The 19,271-nt window shown below is 40.2% G+C and overlaps 1 pseudogene across 1 annotated transcript; it reads right to left on the bottom strand.

Moving 5' to 3' along the window:
* Positions 1-17,097: 17,097 nt before the first annotated feature.
* On the bottom strand, positions 17,098-18,973 carry LOC117679214 (actin, cytoplasmic pseudogene; annotated as a pseudogene). The gene has a single exon (XR_015732618.1). The product of XR_015732618.1 is annotated as an actin, cytoplasmic pseudogene (transcript).
* Between the last annotated feature and the right edge of the window lie 298 nt (positions 18,974-19,271).

Raw genomic sequence — 19,271 nt, forward strand, 5'->3', positions numbered from 1 at the left:
TGTGACCAACTTGATGTCACTCACTTCCACCAGTCACATGACCCCCCCTAGCCATGCCTACCCAGTTGGTCATTTCTGCCCTGGCCGCTTCTCCATCCCCCGTCACCCTTACCTTCTCAGGCTAGGCAAGGAGTGACTGGGAGGGGAGGGTGAGGGGTGGGGCCAGTCATTGGTGGGATCACCCGACAGGGAGCCACAGCAGAGGGCCCAAAGAGCCGCATGTGGCTCTGGAGCCGCAGGTTGCTGACCTCTGGCCTAACCAGTAGAGACTGTAGGATGTGATGACAAACTTCACTTGGAAACCACAATTTTTGGTTAAAAATCCTATTTTCAGTTTTACCAAGACCAGCAGCACTTTGCGCAGCTCTGCTTTCATTCCAAAATGATAAAACAGCTAATGATTTCTCAGAATATTGACCTCAAACAAAGCCGTATCACTACAATTACCAATGCAATACAATACAATACGATATGATATCAAATGAATACCAAATGATGAGCATAGAAAGTTAAGGGATTAAAGACTGGAATTGGAAGAAAAACACAGAAGAATTTTGAAGGCATCCAGTGACAAAAATACTGCACTGACAAAAGTCCTTTAATGGGACTTAGAACTACTGTTATTGACAAAGATGCTCTATTAAGGATGTTTTGAGGCAGACAGGCAGAATGAAAAAAAAAGTGATGAAAAAGAACAGAGAGCAGAATATAAGCAGATATTAATGATTCAAAATCAAAACAGTGTTAGCTTGTACTGCTGGTATAGAAAGTCTTCAGGCTTTGTCATCTTAACTATGGCAGTTAGGCAGGACTCAGAGTTCCCACTCTTCTTTGACTATCTGGAAGAATCATAGGAAGAAGGTTTCTTTAGGAGTCCAGGAAAGTTTGTTGGCACAACATGATGCCTACTGTATTTGTAAGAAACAGGCTTTGGCAACTTAAGTAGGGGACTGACCAGTTCAGATGCCTTTCTTTCTTCCTCCTTATTTCATGGACACTGCCCATGACTTTGTGCAGTTTCATTTGTGAAGTAGACTTTGTCAGAGTTTGTCGCAGCACACACAATCAGACAATTCAGCAGGATTCAAATTATATAAAAACGTCTTTATATACAATTCCATACAGCAGAATTCAGCATACAATATCAGGAACACAGAAACAATATTCATAGAAGCAAGTCATTACAGAGTAGAGAGATACAGAGCAGGGGTGAAATCCTTGGTACTACAGTAGTTTAAAGCACCCTGTTATTAACACAGCTGCCTGCAATTTACTGCTGGTTCGAATCTCTCCAAGGCTCAAGGTTGACTCAGCCTTCCATCCTTTCTAAGGAAGGTTAAATGAGGACCCAGTTTGTGGGGGCAATAAGCTGACTTTGTATAAATATACAAAAGTATGAAGGCTATTGCTTAACGCACTGTAAGCCGCCCTGAGTCTCCGGAGAAGGGCGGCATATAAATCAAATTAAAAAAAAAAAAATCCAGCAATTTCTGACAGGTTCTGGAGAATCGGTATTGGAAATTTTGAGCAGTTCGGAAAACTAGCAAATACATCCTCTGGCTGGCTCCAGAGTGGGGTGGGAATGGGGATTTTGCAGTATCCTTCCCCTGGAGTGGGGTGGAAATGGAGATTTTGCAGTATCCTTCCCCTGCCATGCCCACCAAGCCACACCCACCAAGCCACACCACGCCCACCAAGCCACACCCACAGAACCGGTAGTAAAAAATGAAATGCTCCTGGTTCGGACCAGATCGCCAGATCGGAGAACAAGTAGCAAAAATCCCTGCCCCCCCCCATGCCCAGCTGAGCTGCGTGATCATCAGAGGCTATTTTTTAATTTTTAAAAGCATTTTTTTAAAAAACCTTTTCAGCTGAAGAAGTTGTAGAAAAAATGCTTAAAAAAAAAAAGTTGGCCACGCCTACCCAGTCACATTACCCCTCCACCAAGCCACGCCCACAGAACCAATAGTAACAAATTTTACATTTCACCACTGCTCCAAACTGTCTCTTATGGCCCCATACAAACAAATATTATGTTTCAGTTTCCAAACAGTCCCCATTGGCTTACCTGTTACCATGTCTATCCAAACAGTCCCCATCGCCTGACCTGTTGCCACAGACTTCCCCAACCTGATGTCATAAGATGATGGAGTACATTTCCCGACTTGATGGCCCACCATGCTGACCAGGGCAGTATGCCGGTACTTAATAAGTGAGTGCCATGTTGGAAAAGAAGTGCTGTTTGCTATTGGGAGAAAGTACAGTTAGAAAATGTACCTAACTGTAGCACTGCATTGCATTTTCTAACTAGCACACTGCTGAAATCCATCCAACAATCAGGAGACTTTACTTCAATAATGGCCCTATCATCCACCCATGTTTATCTCCTTGAAACTTTCTATTATGACTTTCTTTCTTTTCTTTAAAATAGCTGCTAATCATATAAATTAGCTCTGGGCAGAGGGAGATCCCTGATGGACTCCACTAGAAAAATTCGTGCATTGCTTCATTAACAAGCATTTTCTAAGATCTGTTAATTATCTAGCTATTAATCCATTTAATAATGGATTAGTATAAGACTAATTGCATAATTGGAGTATCATGAAAAAAAGTCCTTACACAGCAATCAAAGTATACCTTGTCAGCAGAAACACAAGGACAACAATCACATTGCTTAATCTAAGTGTGGCTATACCACTTCAGAGTACAGACAGGGGATTATTTTGTTAGTGGATTCCTTAAAGTAACATCATCTTGTTTCCAGGCTTTTGTGGAATTAGGCCTTTGAATGATCTGCAAATAACCAGATCATCATGAAATAGCACCAAAGAGTCTTCTTTGATGCCATTAGTGACTATCTGGATTTTTGACACAAACATCTGATATCCCTTCTTTAACAAAGAACAAAATGGTGTTGCTTTTAAAAAACATTGGAAGCATCCCAATATATCCTGGCATCCTGATATAGTCAGCTGGTGCCATCGCTGACTATTGAGGGTGAATCTCTACCCCCCACAGAGAGGGCTTGCAATCTGGGTGTCCTCCTGGACGCAGGGCTGTCTTTAGAAGAGCATATGACGACCGTGGCCAGGAGGGCTTTTTATCAGGTTTGCCTGATTCGCCAGTTGCAGCCCTTTCTGGACCGGGACGCCTTGCGCATGGTCACTTACACCCTTGTCACCTCCCGGCTGGACTATTGTAATGCTCTCTACATGGGGCTCCCCTTGAAGAGCACTCGGAGGCTCCAACTGGTCCAGAATGCAGCCGCGCGGGTGGTCATGGGCGCAACTCATTGTGCCCACGTGACACCCCTCCTGCGCGAGCTGCATTGGCTCCCAGTGGTCTTCCGGGTGTGATTCAAGGTACTGGTCACCACCTTTAAAGCGCTCCAGGACCGGGTACCTTCGAGACTGACTTCTGCCACCAATAGCCTCCTACCGGCCAGTCTGCTCCCACAGAGAGGGTTGTTGTTGTTGTTGTTGTTGTTGTTGTTGTTGTTGTTATTATTATTATTATTATTATTATTATTATTATTATTATTATTATTATTATCTGAGGGCCAAATATGGCTCGGCATGTTTTTCCAATGAAACAAAGTGATCATTTTATTATTTATTCAGAATGTTCTGATTAAAAATAGCAGTAGTCCAATGTTTGAGGGACTGCCACAAAGAAGAGGGAGTCAACCTATTTTCCAACGCATCAGAAGGCAAGACAAGAAATATGGATGGAAACTAATCAAGGAGAGAAGCAGTCTGGAATGAAGGAGAAACTCCCTAACAGTGAGGACAATTAACCAGTGGAAGAGCTTGCCCTCAGAAGTTGTGGGTGCTTCATCACTGGAGGTTTTTAAGAAGAGACTGGACAGCCACTTGTCTGAAATGGTATAAGGTTCCCTGGTTGAGCAGAGGGTTGGGCTAGATTCCTTCCAGCTCTATTCTGAATTCAATTGAATTCAAAAAGGATTCCTCTCATTCAAAGAGGGAACCTTGATCTTTAGCTTTCAGTCTCTTTTATAGTTAAGACATCAAAGGAGAATAAAAAAGAAAAGTTGATTGGACAGGACAAAAGTAACCCCTCCATTGCATAGAAAATCAGTTACATGGAGTTAAACATATTACATGTAACAGCACACATGTCCATTTAAATGAGATCTGGCGAAAGCAGGGGCATAAAATTTAAGATGTTAATGAGAAAAAGTTGTTTGGACTTCACAAAGAGACAAACCAGATCCCCAATTAATATCAACAAGCCCTCTTTTTTCAGGAAACATTATGATCTGGAGAGCAAAGACAGTTTTTTATCTTGAAGTTTAGGAATGTAAGAAGTTATCAATCCATTCTACATTCCAGTCTGTAATGGTCTGGTAAAAAAATAAAAAAAATAAATCAAATTAAAACACAAAATAACTACATTAATTAGCAAGTATAGCAGTACTACAAAATCCATGTTGTTGGTATTACAAAGTCCATGTTGTGTTGCCTTCACACATCTTTTGAATCACCTTTAAAGCTTGAACAGTCATATTGTAAGACCCACCAGTGGCATAATGTGCCTCCTTTCCTGCTTATTTGTGCTAGCAAAATGGGAAATAGGGCTGTTACAGTTTGGCAATCTGTTATATAATTTAATTGTTTGAATCCTGGTGGGCACCAGGGGTTGTAAGAAAGTTGCAAGTGACAATGGATGCTTGCTTCTGTTATATATTCGTACACGTACATATACACGTAAACATATGTGTGTGTCTCACAAGAAGATTAATAAAAGTAATCTCAGAGTCTACCTGATTTATGATTGTGTGAAATTCCAGAGGCAAAATAAGTATTTGTAATCTAACATCATGGTACTCTATAGGCAGTTTGATCCTTCAATCTCATTAGGCAAGTTGTTGTTATCCCACAGTTTTGCTCAGTAAGAAACATGCAGCAAACTTGAGAATTCAAATGAAATAACTGAAAAGTACTGAGGGAAGCAAATGAATTCAAAGGTACACCATAGATAATCCCCAGAAGGATTTCATGTATCATGTTCATGCACAGAGTAGGGTAATAATGGGATGCCTTGTGTCATCTGGCTTTTGTTCTACAGAGTTCAGGATGACAAGCAGAACAAACTGACAAGCACATAAGATGTCAGTTAGGAACCAATAAATCAAAAGATTTTTTCAGAGATATCTGAAGTGTCAGGCCTGGCCAAAGCCTGGCATTAAAACTGACCAGCCATAGTAAGGCTACCATATCTGAGGTGGCAACAATTCAACTGAATTCTAAAAAGCAGCAAAGAGATGCAGAAAACTCTAATTCTTTGCAAATAGTTTGTGGTCATCTGGATTTTTGCAAGCCAATTATGGTAGCCCCGAACCATGTCTAGATCAGGGGACCCCAACCTCTGGGCTACGGCCCACTAGTGGGCCTTAACCTATTTGCAACTGGGCTGCAGAAATGGCAGGTGAGTGCATGCACATCCCCATTTGCACAAGCAGCGTGTGCAAGCACCCTCCATTTGTATGAGTAGCGTGCATGCGTGCATGTTGCTTGTGCAAATGGAGCTGCGCATGCACACACTTGCTGGCCGTGCACGTGAAATCATCCCCTCTCCCCCTCCCATCAGTCTGCAAAGCCGGAAAGGTTGGGGAATTCTGGTCTAGATTGTTGCCAGGGATAGTTAAGCACTGGCATGCTGTAAACTGAAAGCTTTGGTTCTTCTGTTATTGGAATTTCATTTTCTTCTGTCCAAGACATGGCATATAAGAGCTGCTGCTTGACCAGGGTCCACAGTATTGTCTGGGATGCTACACATCTTCTCCATGATGGGTTTTCTTTGTTGCCTTCTGGGAGGAGGCTTCGTGGTATCGAAACAGAACAAGATTGTGTAATAGCTTTGTGTCATATACCGTGTGTGTGTGTGTGTGTGTGTGTGTGTGTATAGGTATAGGTGTGTGTGTATATATATATATAGCACATGTACACTTTTTTTTGAGAACAGGCATCAGAATTATAATAAAGGTTATCTTATCTTATGTATTCCTCACGAATGCAAATCTATAGAAACTAACTGGCCAAAAGGACCACATGCAAGCAAGTTCTCCCCAAAGAGTCCTTTCCTGCAAATGAGCAAACCGCTCTCTGCTATCTCTGAATTTTCATGAGCCTGTACTTCTGGGGGTGGGTGGGTGCAGCAATGACTCAGCTTTTAGCCTGTGGGGAGGGAGGGGTGTCTCTGCTGTAGAAATGCCACTGTACTATTTCCTGCAATGAACCTTGGCTAGTGAGTTCTTGAACCTTCCTTAGTCTTTGCAGGAGAGTCCCTCCAAGAGTTTCATGAGATTGCCATTGTTTGGGAAGAGTTGGGAGGCGGAGAAACCCGAAGGGGCAAATATCCCAGCTGGAAATCTTTTAAACATTTTAGATAGCGCTGGCTGGTTGTATGAAACAGAATAACAGAACAGAATAAACAGAAACAGAATAAAACTTCATACAAAAGTATGAAGGCTATTGCTTAATGCATTGTAAGCCGCCCTGAGTCTCTGGAGAAGGGCGGCATATAAATCAAATTAAATCAAATTAAAAAAAACCAAAGTTAATCTTCATCAGAACTTCATGTTCACTGATTTTATCAGAGTTTATTTTCACTGTCATTTAAAAACATACTATAAGGCCCTTGCTGGGCAAGTCTAACAGCTTATCTAGCCTTTTATTTAAAGAGCGGTCATGTTCTTCACTGTTTGAAATGTGCTTACTGGCTTGATATCATAGGTAATTCATGGTGAAGAATAAATTCCTGCTCCTGACAAGATACATTTCCCCCCTGTATTTCCTTAGAGCAATCTTCTGTACTGTTCAAGGTTTCCCTTCCAGATATATTGTACTTCAAGTCTCATAAAACTCAGCCAGCATGGAACACGCTGGCTGGCTGGGATTTATTGAAAACCAACACATCTGGAGGGCACTAGCTCAGAGAAGCCTATCCTATGGCATATGATGCAACTTAATCAAATTACCCTTGCTGAATGTATGCTGCAACCTAGGAAAGCTATGTTGTGCTTAAGAAGGGAGCAAACCGTAACATCTGGGATGAAGAAATGTCAGTGTTTTTTGTTAATATCTGGAATCCCCTGTATCTGGGACAGGTGGACATAGATGGCCAAAAGAAATCCCTGGTCATTAAAATAATCTGCCCTTGAAAGTAGTGAGTCTGCTGAAAGTGGAAGGCAATATTGATATCATATTCCTGCTTGCAGAAAGAAAACAAAAGAATAATGAAGACAAAAAACTTACAGTCAGTTAACTAATGACAGAAATGCTGCTTCTGAACTATCCTGACTGTATCAATATTGTGCAATGCTGTCAATTCAAGATTTGCTTAGTAAGGAAGAAGAATGATATCTTTTATCCCTTGCATATGCATATGGTGCTCTGGCTTGCTTGCTGGCTCAGTGCCAAATGTAAGGAATTAAAAACGGGCTGTTAGATAAATCACAAGGAGCTTTATGTGCACTGGGCTATTCTATACGTAGTATTAAATCATGCAGTACAAAGATTGATTGGAGGTGGAAGAAACTCCTAATGTAATTTACTGGATTCCCTGCATGAGTTGCCCCTGTGATTATGTAGGACAGAAGGGCAGGAAGCTAACCACCAAATTACAAAAAGATGAGTAAGTGGTTAGGCAACTCATTGATAGCCTCACATTGCAATGAACAAGGACATGCATTCAATTTCATAGCTACTAAGATTGTTGGCTGAGCAGGGACAAAAATAGCCAGAAAAATTATTGAAGCCTAGGAAACAAGACACATGTCAATCAATAGGAGTGCTGATTTTGCCACCATTTTACCAGGTACTTAGGAACTGACAGCAAAGCAGCACAAGGAAACAACCATCAACAACTTAATAGCTGGCCATAAACACCCCAATCAACAGCTAAAAGCCACATACAACCATGCACCACATAAATACTATGCATAGAACATCCCCCTGCACACACCCTGGAGACTGAGAAGTTCCCTGAGTGGCTCCAGCAGAAGTCCAAATGCTTGGAAATAAAATCTCTGGTCCCAGCGACCAACTCAGATTGGATCCTGCAACATTATTTGGGGAGACATATATTTGCCTGCATTCATGTAAAATGGTTTTGATTGAACCTGAGATTTTTATCTAATGTCCTTTCAGGGAGGTAAAAGTTCTACCTCCTCATAACACTGAATAGCAAGAATAACTTTTGAAACTCATTCAGCAATGCTAACTGCTTCAGTTATGATCCAGTTATAAAGGACTTTTGCAAACCGGAGTCTGAGTTCTGGAAGTTCTTTGATAGTTCCTTCTTCTCACCATTTCTGTATGAGAGTGGCGAAGAGTAGCAAGCAATAGAGACTAATTATGAGGTTCTTTTTCTATTCCACACGCTGCTTCTTCCCAATGGTGCATTTTCACCTACGGAAGAAAAGGAAAACATCTAGCTATAAAGGTGAAAGTATTAAACACCCTCCCTCCTTGCCCCAAATCACAGCCTACGGAGAATTCCTTCTTTTTAAGCCAGAAAGATCTTGCATACATTTCCCCTGCAGTAGCCAACAGAGTCCTGATACTTCTAAAGTTGTGGGATATCAGATAATCTGGGAGAAGCACTATGTTAAAACAGATTAAGTTGATGAGCAATGTGGAAAGGTCATCAGCAATGATGACCTTTCAATGATCTGTTCTTTCCCAGAACTGGATGCCTACGACTGTCATGATTTTCTCATTTGAAATTACCATGCTTGCCCACTTGAATCTGCTTATTTTGTTGGACTTAATGAAATTTACCCTATCCTGACTTCTCCAGCACCTGCCCTTTGGGTTATCATCAGCGTGGTTTATTTGGCTTGACAGTAGCTATGCATAGGAGATGCATAGGAAGAGAAACTGCTTCCTTTTTCTTGGATGCTGGAAGCAAGCAAACAAGTCCTAAGCTGGTAAATGGGAAGGCTGCAGGACAGCAGACCTGCTTTTGAGGAGGACTTAGTGCCCAAAGGTTCCTAGTTTGAATCCCTGCTGACAGAGCTTGCCTGGGACTTCAGACCATGTTGGGTTTTTGTTTTTGTTTTGGCTGAGATGCTTGCATTTGAAATAACTTGGAGAAAGGTCATATGAATCTTCTCATAGTCTTTCTAGATATGGGAATGATTTCAAACACAGTAGACCCTATACTAGTTATCGTGCACTGACTTATAAGCATGGATTGATAGTGATCAACCGTGAGCTGAACTCAGTGCATACAAACATCACTTTGGTAGATCCTTCATGGTTCCTGCATGCGCAGAATGACCACAGCCTCCATTATTAATTACACTTGGTGGTTTAGCAGCCTCCAGAATACTTGGATTACATCTCTAACTAATTACAGCCTCAACTAATGTGCAGAGCTTGCTTCTTTTCTACATATTTAAACAGCATTAATATGCTTTCAGAAAGCAATTTCTTTTATGGTAGAACTTAGCCCACACTTCCTTATTCCAATCAGATACAATGGGTTATACTTGTCTGTATAAAACAGATACTAAATAAATCTGACGAGCTTTCCTAATTGCAAGTCACAAATGTGCTTAAAGCTTTCAATACTAATTTCGATGTAGCAATGATGTAAAATACATATTGTATATTTATAATACTGTATAACATATAGTACTGGGTTGGACAAAGATTGTTAAATTGAACATTGATCCTACATGGCACAACCATAATTACAGGGCCACCGAGAGAATTATTAAGTGCTGGAACAAGACTATTATGGGCCTCACTTACACATGGACAGATAAATCAATAACGTCATAACTGTACATTTATTAATTACATTCAAACATACTTGTAAATATATTAAAAAGAAGACAGGTACTTCTGTAAAAGATAATAAAAACAATAATACACATTAGTACATAAACAATAATGAAACAATATACATAAGCAATGAATTTATATATTCATAAACAAAATGAAACTAAACTTGCAAACTTAAATAAATAAATAATGAAATTAAAATTCAATAAGTTACATAAATAACTGTTCATTGAGTTTCAGATTAATAATGGTTATGTCAAACAAGACTGCAAGGCGATTTTGCTATACACACACAGTATTCTAACAAATTCTCACTTAATAACATAAATGTTGGGCTTAATTGTCGAGGACTACCTGTATTATTTTAAACCTCAATCCTGTCAATGTTTGTAGGAGATATTTAAACTCTGCTAAAAAGGATTTCATCACAGAGATGTCCTGTGCCCGGTTATGGAGAACAGGTAATCCTGGACTTATGGCCACAACTGAGCCCAAAATTTCTGTTGTTAAGTGAGACATTTGTTAAGTGAGTTCACAAGGTTGATATTGTATGGAACAAAACTGTGGCTGAAACTGGATGTTCTGCTTTGGATAACAGGTCATCTTAAGTAGCAATTACCTTAGTATTTCAACCATCCAAGGTAAGATGGGTAGCAATAAGTAAGATCTGCAAATCTAACTAGGATGATGATGGCCCACATCAGGGGTGAAATGCTCTGAAGTCTACTACTGGTTCACTTTGTGCGTGCCTGCATGCTTTGCGCGCATGCGCACTGCAGGCGCTAAGAAGCCTTTTCTGAACCTGCAAAGGTAAGTAGAACAGTGTGTGGGGGGGTGAACAGCTGTGCCACGCAATTTAGATTTGCTAGAAAGCAGGATTTCCTGCTGTCTAGTGAATATAAATTGCACTGCACAGCTGATTGTTGCACAGCTGATCGTTGGAACTTTTTTTTTTTTACTTTTTAAAGCATTTTTTTACTACCGGTTCTGGCAGTAAAAAAATGCTTAAAAAGTAAAAAAAAAAAAAAAAGTTCCAACGATCAGTTGTGCGACAATCAGCTGTGCCGCATGGTCAACGGAACTTTTTTAAAACTTTTTTTAGCATTTTTTTACTACGGTTCCAGCAGTAAAAAAAAAAATGCTTAAAAAGTAAAAAAAAAAAAAAAGTTCCAATGATCAGCTGTGTGACAATCAGCTGTGCTGCGTGATCAATGGGACTTTTTAAAAACTTTTTTTAGCATTTTTTTACTACTGGTTCGGGTGAAGCAGTCCGAACCGGTAGCATTTCACCCCTGGGCCACATCCTTTTTCATTCTCCATGTCCATTTTTTGCTGCTCATCTCAACTTTCTTTCATTGCCATTTTATAATATCAACTCTCATTTCATATGTTTATTTTTTTAACCTATGGGTTACTAGATCCTAAACCGTTCTTCCAATCTTTTATCTTTTTCTTCTTCCTTTTAAATTGTTTTATTTATTTGCTTGTTTTCTGAGATGGTTGTGAGCTTCCCAGCATCATTAGCAATTGGGCAGCATATAAATTTGATAAATAAAATAAGCCAGTTTTTCTCTAACCTGCTCCACATGAACTATTGGAGTATAGATCTCATCATTTCCAGTTATAATGACTGAAGGGTATGATAATGAACCTGGAACTCTATGGAGTTAAAAACTGTCTTTAATGATATCTTATCTTGTCTGATCAAATGAATCCCTGCAAAACTTTAATTTCTATAGAGATGAACAGGGAATATGAACCAAATAGCTGCAGATCATGTAGAAGAAGAGTTGGGGTTGCGCAAAACACTAGTCTAAACTGTAATTGGGTAGTTTACAGCTCATTCTGTTGTGAGAATACTGTTGGTGTGGTTGGTAGCTTATGATTCAGTGCACTGATTGAATCCAGGCAGTTCAGTTACTTCAGTGAACCATAATGCATTAATAGTAGATTAGTTACATGTGAACAAAGCTTAATTTGCTACTGACTATGAAAGATATAGAAAGGACATTGAAAAACCTCCAAGATTACAGATAAGTCAAACATGCAGCTTATTTTGGGGAGATGTAAGTACAAGCCCTGACTTTTCTGGAGAAGAAATTGGACTCTTAGGGTTAGGATTAGACTCTGGTTTTTAGACAAAGACTTATATATATATTTTGAAAAGCTATTTGAGAGGGAATATGAGACTTTGTCAAGAAGATAGGCCATATTTCTGAACAGATATCCTATCAGTGGCTCACTTCCTATATAATACCTAATATCTTCTGCATTGGAACTTACTACCTCAGCTTCTGACAGGACTTCAGTTCTTTCTGGGATATTTATGCAAATTGTCTAAGTGGGAGATTGCCTAGCCAAGTCCATTATTTTGGGACCAGGGATGCAACAGTGTCATCCTCTGGGTCATGTACAAAACACAGGCATATTTTAATGGAAACTACTTCTTTTTTCTGAAATATTAAATTTGAAGTTTTTTCCAGGGAGATCTAAGTTATATAAAATTATCTATCACTTCATAAAGATTGACCATAGAAATATTAAGCAGATTCAGAGCTTTAGAAATTGGATAGATGACACTAGACACCCCAGGGCTGTAGACAACAGAGTTAAAATCTATATCTATCTATCTATCTATCTATCTATCTATCTATCTATCTATCTATCATCTATCACGTCTATCGTCTATCGTCTATCGTCTACCATTGTTCTGCCCCAGCTACAGACCCAAAGAACGCAGCACACACGAAGTCCGTACAAACCTTAGTTTACTAATTAAAGACTACTAATGCTTTCTTAGTAGCTGTTCGAACACAAGTACAGTTTAAATCAGTCTTTTCTGAACAAGGGCTGTTAATTTAACTTCATTAACAGCCAACAAGAATCCAAAGAATAATAACTCAATTCTGAGGTACAGTATTTCAGATAACTGTAATCTGACTGTGGTTGGCAGAATGCCCAGAAGCAATTTGCAGGAAAACTGACAAGAGAAAAACAAGAGCTGAATCAAATGTTTCTGGAATCAAGACGCGAAGGAATATGAATGAAGTTGTTTCCTGCAAATTGCATCAGTCGTCGTCCTTCCTTAAATAGGCTAGGGGAGTGGCCAATTAGCCCCAAGCCTTAGTCTTGAGGAGACCTCCTCCTGAGGAGCCACTCCTGCCTTTTAATAGCTCTGCACACTCATGCATCGAGAAGAGGCTCCTTCTCTTCTTCCTCTTCACTTATGGGAGCTTCTGGAGGTTCTGAAGGCCCTGGCTGAATCTCCGCCTCTGGCATCACACCTGGCTGAATCTCTGCCTCTGGCACCACATCTTCTCCAGCCTCCTTATTGTCTGACTCAAGCGCCAGCTGCACAGGCTGCTGGCGCAGCACCACACCAGCCTCCTCACTGTCGGAATCAGCTACTAACTGCACAGGCCGCTGACGGGCCACAACAATCGTCTATTGTCTATCATCTATCATCTATCATCTCCTGGAAAAATAATGTCAAACCAGTTCATCATTTTGCCAAAAAACCCTACAGGAATATATTCATGTAGTTAGCAAGAGTTGAATCTGATGTGAGGAAGTCTATTTTTCTTCCTTTGAGAAACAGAAGCACAATAAATGTTATTAGTGTACATTGAGGATTAAATATATGATTTATTTTAGTATCTATTTAAAATGCAAAATGTGTCAAGATTTTGAATAATCCAGTGATTATTTAAGGTTTCTTCTATTGAGAAGAAATTGGATATAATGAGAAAGACACATGGAAACTCCTTCAAAAAGTGATGCAGATGTGAGCTCTGGGAAGTTGCAAAAACCAGTACAAAATAATACCCATTTAAGGATTTCCAGAAACAGCCCAAAGGCATAACAATATTTGTTTTAATGTGCTGCCCTTTGCTCTTAGAAGATAGCACACCAGCAATTTTCTACTTTGGATGAATTAACTACATACATATGTGGAATTGTCTTGAGTTAAATGGAATGGAAATCAAAGGCATCTATGCTAACATCTGGATTCTAAAGTGAATTGTCCAACTCTGGATCTTTTTGCTTTGTGCTTGGACAATACAATCAGCATGACAGGAAGTGGGATTTGAAGTACAGCTGGTAATAGGGATTGCTCTGGTAGTCAGATCAAAGGAGACCAGACTACTGTCATGGCCCATTTGGAAACTTCATGATATTTCTGACTGCAAAGACCAACTTTATAAAGTCTTGCAGCAAAACCGAGACCTGGGACATGAGAAGAAACAGATTTCTCAAGCTTCTAATGAAATTCTCTAGCTACTGACCAGTTCAACAGTGACCTTGATAGTGTGGCTACATAGCCAAACCTGTGCCACAATAGAAAGGCGAAATGGTTGGGTGCATTCCAGCCAAGGCTGAGAGGGGCTGCACTTCCAAAGCAAGAGCTATGATCATACTAAATGCCGACCACCTCTGTCTGTAATTAACTGCTGTGTAAGCCTGAGGGAATTAGCACAGCACTGTAGATTCAGCTTTGAATCAAGAGTTTAATCATACAGCCTGAAAACAGCAAGATACACAGTTATTAATCTTTGCACTGTGTTGTAACCTCAAGTATAACTCCCAATTAATCAGCAGGAGGCAGACATGGCTCAATATTTACAACATGTCTAATTGATAGAGTTAAAGTGATTATAGAGAGCTATTGCTTATGCATTGATGGGATTCAGCTGAACTTAAGCCTGGGTTGTGCTCTTCCAATCTCCAGACACCTTTTGTGATTGCCTGAAAGAGTGCCTGGCAGAAAGTATTACTGAAGTACTACCAACACATTCATTTTTTCCGGTCTATGCTTTTTCTCAGAATGCCCATGCAGAGAGATCGAGGAGAACTCAACGTGGCCAATTTGCCACTGCCAACTTGCTGCAGCCAACTCGCCATGGCCTACTCACCACGGGACAACTTGCCATGACCAAATTGCCACAGAACAACTCTCCACAGGACAATTCAAGACGGGATTAGTTCCTTTTATTATTCATCAAACCATTACAAAAGTTGGCAGCCATAGGAATGATTTTTTTAAAAAATAGAATAGAATTCTTTATTGGTCAAGTGTGATTGGACACACAAGGAATTTGTCTTTGGTGCATGTGCTCTCAGTGTACATAAAAAAAAATAAAATATACTCATCAAGAATCATAAGATACAATATTTAATGATAGTCATAGGATACTAATAAGTAATCAAATCATACTAGGAAACAATAAAAATAATATAAGTTGTAAAGATACAAGCAACATGGATATAGCCATAAGTGGGAAGAGATAGGTACTAGTAAGGAGGAGAAGAAGAATAGTAATACAGTCTTAGTAATTGATTTGACAGTGTTGTGGGAATTAGTTGTTTAGCAGACTGATGGCATTCAGGAAAAAACTGTCCTTGTGTCTTGTTGTTCTGGTGCGCAGAACCCTATCACGTAGTTTTGAGGGTAGAAGTTGAAACAATTTATGTCCAGGATGTGAGGGGTCTGTAGATATTTTCACAGCCTTCTTTCTGACTCATGCAGCATACAGGTCCTCAATGAAAGGTAGCTTGGTACCAATTGTTTTTTCTGCAGTTCTAATTATCCATTGAAGTCTGTTTCATAAATTGTTTCCTTTGATACAAGAAATAAGATGATGAAAACGTGGTCAACAAAATAAAGTATCGGTAAGTGAATCCTGCGGCACTTTGTCCCGTAGAGAGTTGTTCCTCAGTAAGTTGGCCCTGGCAAGTTGGCCACAGCAAATTGGCCACAACAGGTTAGCTGTGGTGAGTTGTCCCATTCTGCATCCAGAGTTTGCCCAAATAGTTGATCCGTTTGCTTTACATATTACTCTTATTACCTAGAACACAGCCTTAACATCTCACATTCAATGCTAAGAAAACTATGGCTATTTTTCTTTGCTTATTTCATGGGGCATAGAACTTTTCTTAGGTTATATAGAAGTGGCCCATATCAGGTATACCTGTATTATGCAGGCAACAGGACAATAAGTAGATAAATAAGTGTATATTTGTTCCATATATGTTGGTATGTGTGCATATATTAAATGGATTATTGCAGAATTTTTAAAAGCTTCCTAAAAGGAATTGGGTTTTGTTTGAGAATCCTAAACTATTTCCAAAAAGGGAGGGGGGAATGATGTATGGAACAGCTTTAGCTCTTGAATATTTTTTTCTTCCCACCATGACATCATTCCTGCTGTTTTTCTTCCCTGTGTATTGGAGGCCTGCAGTGATCTAGTCAGGTTTAAACAGCTGCTTTTTTCTGATGCTCATTCATAGAGCCATAAGTCAAAAAGAGGCTACCCACCTTTAGGTCAAAACTGCTCAGATTACAAAGAACGAGTCCACAGGTTGTTTTAAACTGCCAGCAATGTTAGGAATGTTTATGTTGGGAATAATAGGGAGAAGACAATTTATTCACTGATAGATGGTCTCATTTAAGGTTCAAGATCCTAAGATGTCTTAAGACCCTTAATGTTCCTTCAGTAGAGCAATCCTTCCTGATCAGCCCCAGCTGTTTGGTTCCTTTCTTGTGGAGCTAAACAAGCAACATTATGCTCAGACCCAGCTGGGTGACTAGCAGCTTAGCCAATGACTCAGAGTGTAACACACAAAGATCAGTATGCATTTAAATTTGCCATGGCAACAAATAGTCCGCCAGTGGTAATTACATAGATTGTCATGGAGACAGGGCAAAAGATGCAGAATGAATCCACAGGTCTTTGGGGAGTAAGACCATCTCTAAAGTTCCTGGCACATTGGCTCCGGAGACATGAGAGAAGAGACTACATCATCAATCTCTGCTCCCCACTCTAAAAACATGCTTCTGGGCAGAGAGCTAGACTGAGGCTCCTACACTCTGTAGCTGTGAGATAATTATAAATATATCTCAGCTGTAGTGTTGCTTAAGGGGAGAAGACAAAGGAGATATCTATGTTCATACATGAGCTATGTAAGAAAAAGACTTTGGACAAGCTACTTTCTTGCACTGTCGGGCACCAAACCCAGTGACCTGCTGATAGAGGAGGAATGCCCTCATTATCAACAGATGGTACCTATTTGCTACTTCTTTATTATTGTCCCTTGATAATAGCACAAATTTCAATCTCAGTTTCCCTTACTGGTATTATTTATTAACTTATGACTCTGGGCAGTTCCATATGTATGCCATAGGCTCATATTCTCAGAATGAGATCCTGTATCTAGCAGTAGCATTTATTAGGAGTGACAGTACAGTATTCACTAATTATAGTATTTATAAGCAACAGCCACATAATTTAAATAGTCCTTTATTTTCATCTCTTTTTCTCCAATTCTGGTGTATCAGTGCAACATGCTAAGCTTTAGTAATATAGCCAATGTGCAGAATGGGTGATGAGAGTTTTATTTCCTTACCGGGTTCAATTATCTGTATGAGAAAATGTAAGCGTGGTATGTATTGTATCTGACACCTTTTTTACATTAATGTATGTAAAAAAATCATGCCTTCTAGAATGGAAAGGTTTTATCTCTAATCATCAGTAGTGTACATAACTGTATGTTAGTCTATTGAAGTTTTCTTGTACTTGAAAGGGATTTTAACAAATTCCTGATGCAGGCTTTTCCAGTCCAGTGCTTTCTGATGTATGTTAATTACAATGCCTTTACACTTAGTCACAAGCAAATGAACTGATAGCTCTGAGCGCGATTCCCCTGTTCATACCCATTTCCAGAAGTAATGATAAGACAGACTCAGAAGCTGTGTAGTCAAAAGCAGCATGTTGTTGAGGAGATGCCCCTTGAACCCTCATCTTTGCTCAGCCTGTCTCAGCTGTCTGGCTCATCCCCTTGGTCAGAAACAGTGGCGATGGACAATGAAAGGTCCCTTCTCATCGTAGGCCTGTCGATTGATCCACACATTTTGGAAAGCATTGAGTGAAGCTACAATGGAGCCACCCAGCCAGGCAGAGAAGCTGCGGTTGGGAGAAGCTAAGATGCCCACTTTGCTCTTGGGCTCCATGTTTTGCAGTTCCTTCTTAATTCTTTCAGAGAAGCCACGGAGCATGGTGGTGCCACCAGCCAGTAGGACATTGGAAAGCAGGTCTGCCTGTCTTTCTGGCTTACATTTATTAACACTGTTTAGTGCTTGGACATGAAGTCCGACTTCTGGGTAGCCTAGCATGGTAGGATTGAAGAGGACTTCTGGACAGCGAAAGCGTTCACTGCCAATGGAAATGACCTGTCTGTCAGGAAGAGTGTAGTCCATGAGATATTTTTTCTCATCTGCATTTAGCTCAGCCTCATACTCTTCAGGGACGTAACAGCACTTCTCCTTGATCTGGCACACCACTTCCATTTCTTCCTTTTGAAAAGGGTTCCCAGATTCTCCCATAATCTTGGCCAAATATTCTGTCAGAGCATTGCCTGCTATGTCCAGGCGATAGGTAGCATGTGGCAAGATATATCCATCATGGACAGGAGCAGTGTAGGAAGTTCCATAGCCAGAACCAATCACCAGCCCACCAGTGCGTCCATATGAATAAACTGACAAAAGTGACTGATGAGCAACAAACATGGCTGGAACGTCAAAGTTCTCAAACAACAGTTCAGCCATCTTTTCACGGTTGGTAGTTGGAGACATAGGAGCATCTGTAACCAGCACAGCCAGCTCTTCAGGGCATACACTGAGTTCAGTGTAAAATATATGGTGCCACAGCATCTCTAGAGCATCCCAATCAGTGACCACGCCATGAGTCATTACCAAATGTGTGCTCACCTCTGCACGCCGTTGTGGAATGTTCTTTCCAATGTAGTACAATGGACTTTCCTTCGTCCTGAACCTGGGTACTCCCACAATACTTGGCACAATGGATCTTGGCTTTTCATCTCCAGCAAGACCACTCTTGGTGTAGCCAGTACCTGTATCGATCACAACAGCAGCATAGTCCTTGTACTTATGTGATGGGCTTGATTTGGAAGTTGAGGCAGCAGCCCTTGAACTAGGCCTGTGTCCTGCAGGACCAGGGCTACCAGGTTTTTTGTGGTGGCTCATTGTAATGGGACTTTTTATATTCTCACCATACCAAGATATGACTGAACACTTAGATACCAGTCCTGCAGCCTCAAAGTGATGGAAGAAATTCTATCAGTACAGAATATAGGAACTAGGTTGTCATAGTGATGTCCTAGCTCATGGATAGGTCAGAGTGACATCATAATAGTAGAGGATAAATTCTAAGACAGGTATGGAAGTGAAATGGAAAAGTTTCCCATAAAGATGTTGTCATAAAGACATATCCATTGAAAACACATAATGATTAGGGACTGATCATTGTGGAGAAAATTTATCTAGTTGCTAAGAGTTAGCAATGAATTGATGGCATGTAATCAATATGTCAAACTTTAATTGAAGTGACTATAAAAAAGGTAAAATTAAAGGTTCCCCTCGCACATATGTGCTAGTTGTTC

The sequence above is a fragment of the Pantherophis guttatus genome, chromosome 2 (assembly GCF_059756535.1).
Source record: "Pantherophis guttatus breed Tessera chromosome 2, ASM5975653v1, whole genome shotgun sequence".
NCBI lineage: Eukaryota > Metazoa > Chordata > Lepidosauria > Squamata > Colubridae > Pantherophis > Pantherophis guttatus.